The following is a 9,465-nucleotide window of genomic DNA, read 5'->3' on the forward strand; positions in this document are numbered from 1 at the left end:
ACATTGAGTGAATGTTCAATGACATCTCTGTTAACACCACAGAGATCATTAGCTGTCCAAGCGAAGACATCTTTGTTGTTGAACAAAAATCTTAGCAGAGTCTTTTCTTGTTCATTAGATAACTGAGATCCTAGCAGTACCCTTTGATATGCTATATCTTCACATAGGAGCATAGGCTTCGGCTGATCTGTCGAAGCAGCCTTCTCTCTTTTGTGCTTATATTGTTGACAAGCTTCGACTCCATCTATGTTATGGATCACCTTCGAATCCGTCCAACTCCCTTCAGCTCTCCTGGCAGCTTCTTGTCTCCCATGAACAGTAATGGGCCCTTGTTTCGAAGGTATCTTCATGCACAAGTACGCTGGGTGCAGTATGGCTTCGAAGGCATTAAGCGTCCCTCGACCAATGATTTCATTGTATGGGTATTCCATGTCAATGATGTCAAAGACAACTTGTTCAGATCTTATGTTGTGGACATAACCGAAGGTAACAAACATTGTCATTTTACCAAGTGCCACAATCTGTCTCCCCCCGAAGCCACAAAGAGGGTGTGTTGCATCATGAATCTTGTCCTCTAGTTCTTGCATCTGTCTGAAAGCCTTTGCAAATATGATGTCCGCTGCACTGCCTATGTCAACTAGAACATTGTGGACCCGAAATCCCTTGATGACACAAGATATAACCATGGCATCATTGTGAGGATAGTGTTTAAGCTGAAGATCCTCCTAGGAGAAGGTGATTGGGATATGAGACCACTTGGATCTGATGAAGGGTCCTTGCACCCCAACATACTGCACTCTTCTCTGTGCTTCCTTCTTCTGCTTCTTGTTAGCTGGCTCTGAGCTTGAACCGCCTGTGATTGGGACCACAAACTTCATGACCGAAGGTGCTACAGCTTGGTCGTTGTACGAAGCCATTGGCACAACAGTGGAAGTGAGTTCACCGGAGGTGGGCGCCAATGTTGGCCACTTGTTCTCAAATGCTATGAATTAAGAACAAGGCAATACAAATGTTAATAGTTAAAGACCTTTGTCCTTCGAAGCATTATCTCCCTTAGGATATAATGATCTTCAGACGAAGGTCATGAAGGGCAAACCTTCATCATCTTAATATGTAATGAACAGCAAAAACATATGAGACATATAAAGAGCATGAATAATGATATCAAATCATTATATTATCTATATTCTCATTATATGATCATGAATAAACAATGATGGTATTGAATTACATTTGTACCTTCGGCTTGACAGAAGTTAAAAATCCGAGAGTGACGTGCGAATGAATACCATTTAGCGTGAACAGTATGGGGGTATTGTTCATCTATTTATAGGCATGGGACGCAGCCCGAACAAAATTACATTTATGCCCTTGACAACTAATCACAATCATGATACAAACTATTAAGGACTATGCAGTCTTTTCCTCTTTAAGTCGGTGCCATCCTTCATCTCAAGCGTATCATCGTGCCAAAGCTCTTCTGATTGTAGCTTCGGCATACATCTCCATGTCACGCCTGTTTGCATGTCATCTTGCCGAAGGTGTTTTTGCTTAGAGGACCTTCGGCGGAGAAGAAGGCCCCCAACACTATTAATTCGTAACTGAATGTAATATATCTATACTACTTCTTAAGATAGTACTGTAGGCGTCCACAACATTGTGTGGTGCACGGTTCTGCCCTCTCTGCTCTCGGGTCCCCAAATGCACAGATCCTGTCTCCTCCGCCATCAACAAAAGGTGGCCGAGGATCTCCTCCCGCTCTGCTCCATGATCCCCATCATTCGCGCCGCCATCAACGCTCCACCCTGGCCGCCAATCGCCTACCGCCGCTCACGATGCGCTTGGCCCCAACAAATTCTCTCACAAGATCTGGCAAAACCCATCACCTCCGCTCTCCTCCTCTGCCATCGGGATCCTGGTGGCCAACGTCGTCCTCATCGGCGAGATGACCTCCAAGCTCCTCCAAACCTCGCGCTCCATCGACGACCAAAGGCTTCCGCCCCTTCGGGGTCTCCTTATTCACAAGGCGTCGAGGCCGTCGTTGACCACGTCATGCCGCTACGCTAGGAGGAGGCGTTGACCAACATAGGCTTCACGGTAGCTTAGGCGTGTCGTGCTGATCTGCTCCGCCATTTCGCCCACCTCCCTCCCCAAAGCTTCTTCTAGGCTGCCGTGATGGAGGCGATCAGCAACACCAGGTTAGCCCTCGGGATCCTGGTGGTCGACATCGTGGTCCTCGTCGGCGAGAAGGTGACCTCCAAGCTCTTCTTGATCTCACGCTCCGCTGACGTCCGGAGGCCTTCGCCCCTTTGGGATCTCCTTCTTATTCACAAGGTGGGACAAGCACCATGGCGTGATGAGAGGCCGGACTTGGAGCAGTGCGTGGGGGAACGACAGATGGGAGGCCGAGCTAGGCGAGATCCGAGCGACCATGGGGAAGTGACGGTCGAACCTGACCTTGTCGAGGCGAGAAGGGAGGGGACAAGGCGCCGACACGGAAGGAAGAGCAGGGACGACCGACGAGCTTCCGTGGACCGTAGGCGGCCAGGGAGAGGCACAGTGGAGGAGAGAGGGTGAGGGAGATGAGGATGAGGTCGATGGCCGGCCGCCTGGGGAAGATGGCGACCTGGGACCAGACGCATGGGGGAGGTCTGCCAGGAACCAAACACGGAGGGGATAAAGGCTGATGAAAATAGCGGTGGAACAAGCACACAGAGGGGAGTTCTTTATTTGCAGAGTTCCATTTTGAGTACAAATTGGTCCTCTCAATTTCAACCCAAGGCGTTATCCTTGATTTTTATAGAAAGCAAACCCAAAACTAACCCCTTCTATCAAAATACGCTCTACTTTGCATAGCTTATATGGAAAACTGGCATTGATGAAGCTTGTATGTTTTCAATTATTGATCTATATATCAAGCAGTGTGTCAGTCTCTTGATTACAAATTGTAGGATCTATGATGAAACATTAGCATTTTGAATGCGCTATGCACATGAACAAACAGAACACTTATTTGCATTATGTTGATTCTCACTTCTCAGACCTGTTATGCACACATAATATTATGATTGACATTGATGTCACATTGATCCCAATTTTTGCATGTTGTTAGATCCATGAATGGAGAAAATGGGAGGATGAAGCATTCAGGGATAATCATGAATCATTTTCTCGTAAGTGTATCATTTTGACCCTTCAGAATAAACTACATAAGTTTAATTAGAAATTCATTTTATGTAATGATGCGAAACAGAAGTGGAAAGCTTTTGAGAATGACATTTCTTAAATAGTACTCCCTTCGATCTTTTTTATTTGTCGCCGTTTAGTTAAAAAATGAACTAGCTAGCGACAAATATTCGAGAATGGGGGTTGCAGTTCAGAATAAGAAAATCGGTTATCAATTTCTGTTTTCCTAAGAGAAGTGTTTTCATAACCTAGGGGTGCATCTGATTCAACAAAGCTTATCTTCCCTTCTGTAGTTGGAGCATTTTCCTGTGTCATTGGTGGTACTAACCAGATTGTCATCAAACTCTATCTGATTATTCCTCTTTCAATTTGCATTTGACAGAGATCGCATATGAGTCAGCAACTAGAAGGCAACCAACACTTACCAAATCCTATTCATTCCACTCTTGGAGCCAAAATAATGTGGTCATGTGGCTTGTACGTTGAGGCAAATAAACTTTATAGCTCATTGAGGCACAATGTTCTGCTTCCATGCTTAAGTGGCACTTACGATTTTGATTATGCTACCATGCAGGTTTGCTTTATTGCACAATTTGGTCAGTCTATTGTTCGAGCAGACTATCTTATCCTCCGCAAGGGTTTTATAATGGTATGCCAGTTCTTTGCTCTTCAATTCTGAGTAGACTATACTTGGCCTTCAGTGTGTTTATTTGAAGGACTGAGCTGGTAACTCAAATCAAATTCGAGTGATCCACGTTCCTTGACCTCATCGATCCAGAAACTTTGTGACTATGGTCCATCAAAGTTTTTAAACCCTAACCCTAAATATTCTTGGAATAAAAGGTGAGGCTGCATGCACTTGTTTGGATCTCACGGTAGGAAACAAGTTGTTGTTGCTAATTTTTTCCTAAAATAGGAAAGGTAGGTAAATTTCCGGTTAAATTATATGGTATGTCCAATCCGTTGTTTCGCGACTACATTGATGATCTGTTGTTACCGCAGTAAGGATTCTACAAATAGTATGGCTCTTTTATATAATCTTGCTCAATCCGATTTTCCCTACATCCTGATTTGATATATAGTGAAATATATTTCGGACTTAGTTCTGGGAGTGAGGGGATTTTTATAAAAACATGTATGAGCCCAGTGAGGAGAGGCCGTGAAGGTTCTGGGAGTGAAGGGATTGGGATCGGGAACTGCTGCTGCATTAGGCGTAACAAGGCACTGAGGAGGATGTGTTTCATGGCAAGGGGTGATGTAGGAGCATTGATATAAGTGATGCCCTCGCTGAAGTTGGTCCGACCAACCTTGAGGTCCTCCTCACCAAGTGACGCCTCACCTCGGTGAATCAGGTCACCCGCTTAATTCTGCTCTGCCGTACTCATATCATCGAATCCCTTAATTACAGGCTACTGGTTAGCTACTTTACTGAAAATCTGACTCTGCAGTGAACTAATTAGTACTTGTTTTAGTAGTTTTTTGGGTTAGATGATAACAGTATGAAACGAAATAGCACTTATTCCAACAGTTGATTTATGCCCAACTTTCAAATTTATGTTAAACATTTGTTTGTTGATTGAGCTGAAATTTATCCATGCTTTACATATTTGCTTGCATTGTACATTATATTCAAATTTGGATACTGAAATGTCTGAAAGATTATAGCCGCAATTATATTCAATATTCATTTATAAATGGTATTCAGTGGACGAGGTAAACATCCGACGCCACTGCGGTTGCGTCGGAGACATCAGCCGCGTCAGCTCAATGGCTCGTAGCCACAACGTGTCGTCGTTGCATAGGAAGATGGTGCACGAGCTATACATGGTGGTGTGCGCCTGCTTCGGATTCTGTGCATGTACGACATGAACAAATCATGGTAGTCCACCATAAAGAGCTACTTCTATGAATATATGGTTGTTCCGTATTTATGTTTTATATTAATTTTAGCTCCCGTAGCAATGCACGGGTACATACCTAGTACATGTATAATTAATGTTTAGACCATGCTACCTATAAATGATGAGTATAATACTCTAGATGATGAACAATTTGAAATTATCAATGTTATTTTTACTACATTTCTTTGATTTAATTGTGCAATACTTTTTTGTAGGAGGTAGCGATCAAACCACACTGCATTGCTACCAGAAATCAAACGGATATATTTTTTCTGTTTTTATGTATGATTTGAATTGAGCCACTATGTATGCACTAAATTGTTCCAATTATTATAGACTTTGTGGTTTGAGTAAAGAAATAGGTACTGCATTATTGTTGTTCAAGAGTCTCTAACATACGATGTTTATATCTCAGATTCATAGAGGATCATAATATAGTTTATTGCTGCTTACTAAGATAAACATGCAGAAGGTATATAGTTACCTTTTTGGAGGAGATTCGAATGAGGGCATACTGTTTTTTCCTTTGATTTGACTGGTGTTCATTGTTTGCTGCTATGGAAGGAAAATATGGATTAGTTTGTCAATGTACTAACTTTTCATAATACAGTGAGTAATAGATATATTAATATATTTGTGGTTGTTATTTTTTATACAAAGTGGAAGATACGTACCTCTGTAATTCCTTCTCCGCCATCAGACTTGGGAGTATGTTGATATGTGAGAGGGTTACTGAGCGGTGGATATATTAGCTTCCTTACAGCCTGAAATTAAACATTGTATAACATAATTTAGTTGTGAGATGTTACCTAGGTAGCAGGAAAAATAAGGTGTTTGAGTATGGTCATATGATAACCTGTATGGGTGGTGGAGTACTTGTAGATAAATTTTGAAAAGAATTTGATGGTGAGTTCTCAATTAATTGCAGTTGTAACTTGTTCTATGGTGTTGATGTACCTTCTATGATATTGGTTGGCTTCGATGGTAGTGCATGTTGTCTACCATGCGCTGTAGTTATAGAGATGATGTGAAGGGCAATGGGGACCTGATCTTGGTTATCGAAGGAACTGTCATCTGGTATTACTCTAAAGGTGAATTTGAGTGAAACAATATGAGCTAAATTTGGAGGAATTGGTGTCGCTGCATTTGTAGATCATAAGATGACTTCGCGAGATTTGCCAACAATATATCGTGCTATGTTATCAAAGCAAAACATTTGTGCTGTGGCTGTTGCATCTGATGCTCGAAATTTGAGCTTGTATTTGTCATTAAGAGGCATTGTGATAGCAATTAAAAAATCTATGCTTAGAATGTTGTTACAAAGTTGGGTGATATAAATAACAATGGATAATAGTAATATGTCATGGTTAGGTTTGTTTATAAAGCAATGGATTTGTTTATGTAAAGAAGTGTTGTTAGTATGTCTAATTTATTCACCATATGAATGTTGAAGATGTTGATTACTTGAATTTGTAGCCATCCCATTTACACCAATCACAATAATATGCTGAATTATGTAGTTGTTTTTTGGCCGCTTTTTGTGCATGATGGATACCACCATGTGTTTGATGTGTCTATTTCGGTGATTGTCACTGTGCATTCATATCCCATGTCTTGAAAAAGATAATAGTAGAAAGGTTAGGTGGTACAAAAGTGAAGTTGTTAAGTAATGGAAAGTAGTATTTTTATTAGTCTTACCAGATAATCATATGGGTTCATTGTCAAGAGTTGCTCCAGAGTTTTATGTTCTATTGTTGGAGGTTGGAAGGTTTGTAGTGCATGTTCCGGTTGTGTAGGAAGGTGCAGCTGAATTGTTTCAGCACCATGTCTGTAAGCATAGTACTTTGTTATACTAAAATGTGATGTGAATAGAAGGTTACATAGATAAAAAAAATAACTTTGGTGTTTTTACCTATTTTGGTACGCTTCAGTTTCAGGTATTGCGGGATTGAAATACCAATGGCAAGCCACACCACCCCTCAAGTAAACACCTGTTATTGTTTAGAATTTTAATCTCTAATATATTTTCTTTGTGTAATGTGTGAAGTGTATATTGTGATAATTTGTAATTGCAGTAGGTATTTACCTTTGTAGAATTTGGGTAGGCAACCAACAAAAAGAGCAAGAATTGGCTTTTTGCTAACTGGGTCATACACATTTTGTATTGTAAATGATGTTGCTCGTTTCGCCCAAAGAGTGATTTTGAGAGTTTTGCAGCTGTAGATCATGTTGGAAATATATTAGTAAACGCAAAGACATAGACATACACACATATATGTGAAAAATAGTTAGGATGAGTTTTTTGTCACAAACCTTAGATCTTCTATTGTTACGTCTCTAATAATAGTAGGGCTGAGTTGTCCTTCTATGTGTATTGTCTTCAAAGCAGTTACCTCAGTTATAGTTCCAAGAACATTTGTAAAACAAAATGTAGTTAGAATATAGGTAGTAATGCAGTGAGAAAATGTAGATGAATTGAATTATTGAAGTTGTTTTTGATGTTACCTAGGAATTTGGTCTTGTGCTGAATCCGAGATTCAATCTCATCAAATGGAGTTAATTGATAGATATATAAAGGAAATGTAGGTGGTGGGTTACTTGCATGCTTGATAATTGTGTAAACCGTAAATTATATCATCTTATCACCATCAATGGCTTTGTAGGCTGTTTTTGCTGCAGTAACTCTAAAACGACTGATGTCGTAGATCTGATTTGTTTCGATGAGCGCTCCCTTTTTTCGGCAAGATTTGCTGGTATTTCAGCATACATACTATTACCCTAACACTTTGTTTGCTTGTTAGTAATAATATTATAATTGATTTGCTTGTGTTTTGATGCACTTAAAGGTGATGAGTTAAGAAAGTGGATAAGAATTTTATTTCTGTACTTTGTGTCATACCTTGCAATCTGATAGGACCATGTCGATGTGTTGCAAGGGACCATTTTCAGCGGCGCCATGGAAAGACCATTTTCTTGAGACATGGACCTGGATCATCGCATGTTTTTATACGATGTTAAATATGGTAGAAGTGTGTAGTCCATCGACCTGTAACAATTGTTATAAATTGTTAGAATGGTAAAAGAACATTCTTATTTGATGTTAAAGATGTAGACACTGGAAAATATAGTTGAGAAACTAAGTCACTATAACAAATAAAGATGTTTGCAGTTTTTAAATGCACATACCTCAGAGAAGCCATTATAGAACTTAATGTAAGCCTGTGTACATATGTATAGATATAATACGCATATATATGTACATATATACTATCTTCAAATATTTGATCTGTTGTTGCTTGTCAGTCATTCAGTCATTATGAGCTGGCTGCAGTAGCTATCCTGCTGAATATTTCCTTATAAACAATATTTTTTATTTCATCAGTGGGTTTTCCATCATCATCTTCAATTAGTATTCGCAGCCCACTTTTAGAGATGACACGGGAGAGGGCAACATATAATTGTCCATGTGTGAATACATGTTTTTAAGGTAAACACCGACATGAGTTAGTGTTTGACCTTGGCTCTTATTGATCGTCATGGCATATCGAATCTTCACAGGATATTGTCTTCTTTCAAGAACAAAGGGAAGCCTAGTATTTTTAAGAGCTAGAGATATCCTTGGAATTAGCACTGTTTTGGAAATATGAGATCATGTTATTATCTGGGCCTCTAGTACCATTTCTCCTAACGCAGTCACAATTCGTCGTGTACCATTACAGAGTCCTTCGGGTTGGTTTAAATTTCGAAGCAACACAATTGGAACTCCTTTCTTCAGTATTAGTTTATGTTGTGGGAAGTTGTTCCCATTGAGAGAATGTAGGAACTCTATTGGATAGAGTAAATCATATGTTCCATTTCTGTTTGAGTGTGGTGCAATCCTATCGCTGCTTGTATATTCTTTAGAATGACCAGGAATTAATTGCACAACCTTTTCATTAATTAAACCAGCAATTTCATTTGTAGGTGTTAAGATGGCGCGTTGCTCTAAGTAGACATGATCATTAAAATTCTCTGTAATATTTGTATAAATGCTTCCAATAATTGCTGATATGTTGTCATGTTTTGGCATTAATAAGAATTCTAATGGTATTTTTTATCCAAACAGGTTCAGATTCCCCTGGTTTCGCTGTAGCTGGTATGTTGCCATCACTAATGTCTAGTATCCATTTGCTGAATTCAGCAATATGAGTTCTTTCCTAATTTGTTAGAGCATCTCCAAGAGAGGCTCTAAACATGGTCCTATTTTAAATATAGGGCTCAAAACCATAAAATATCCTTCCAACAGCGGCCCTATTTTATAAAATTTCATCAAATGGTTATAGGGCTCGGTCTCTCGGGTCCTAAATATAGTACCCATATACTGGAGCCCTATCCTCAT

The 9,465-nt window shown here is 39.9% G+C and overlaps 1 pseudogene; it reads right to left on the reverse strand.

Annotated features, from left to right (window-relative positions):
• Nucleotides 1–6,995: 6,995 nt before the first annotated feature.
• LOC103634082 (uncharacterized) lies at nt 6,996–8,129 on the reverse strand (annotated as a pseudogene).
• Between the last annotated feature and the right edge of the window lie 1,336 nt (nt 8,130–9,465).

The sequence above is a fragment of the Zea mays genome, chromosome 7 (genome assembly GCF_902167145.1).
Source record: "Zea mays cultivar B73 chromosome 7, Zm-B73-REFERENCE-NAM-5.0, whole genome shotgun sequence".
Taxonomy (NCBI): Eukaryota; Viridiplantae; Streptophyta; class Magnoliopsida; order Poales; family Poaceae; genus Zea; species Zea mays.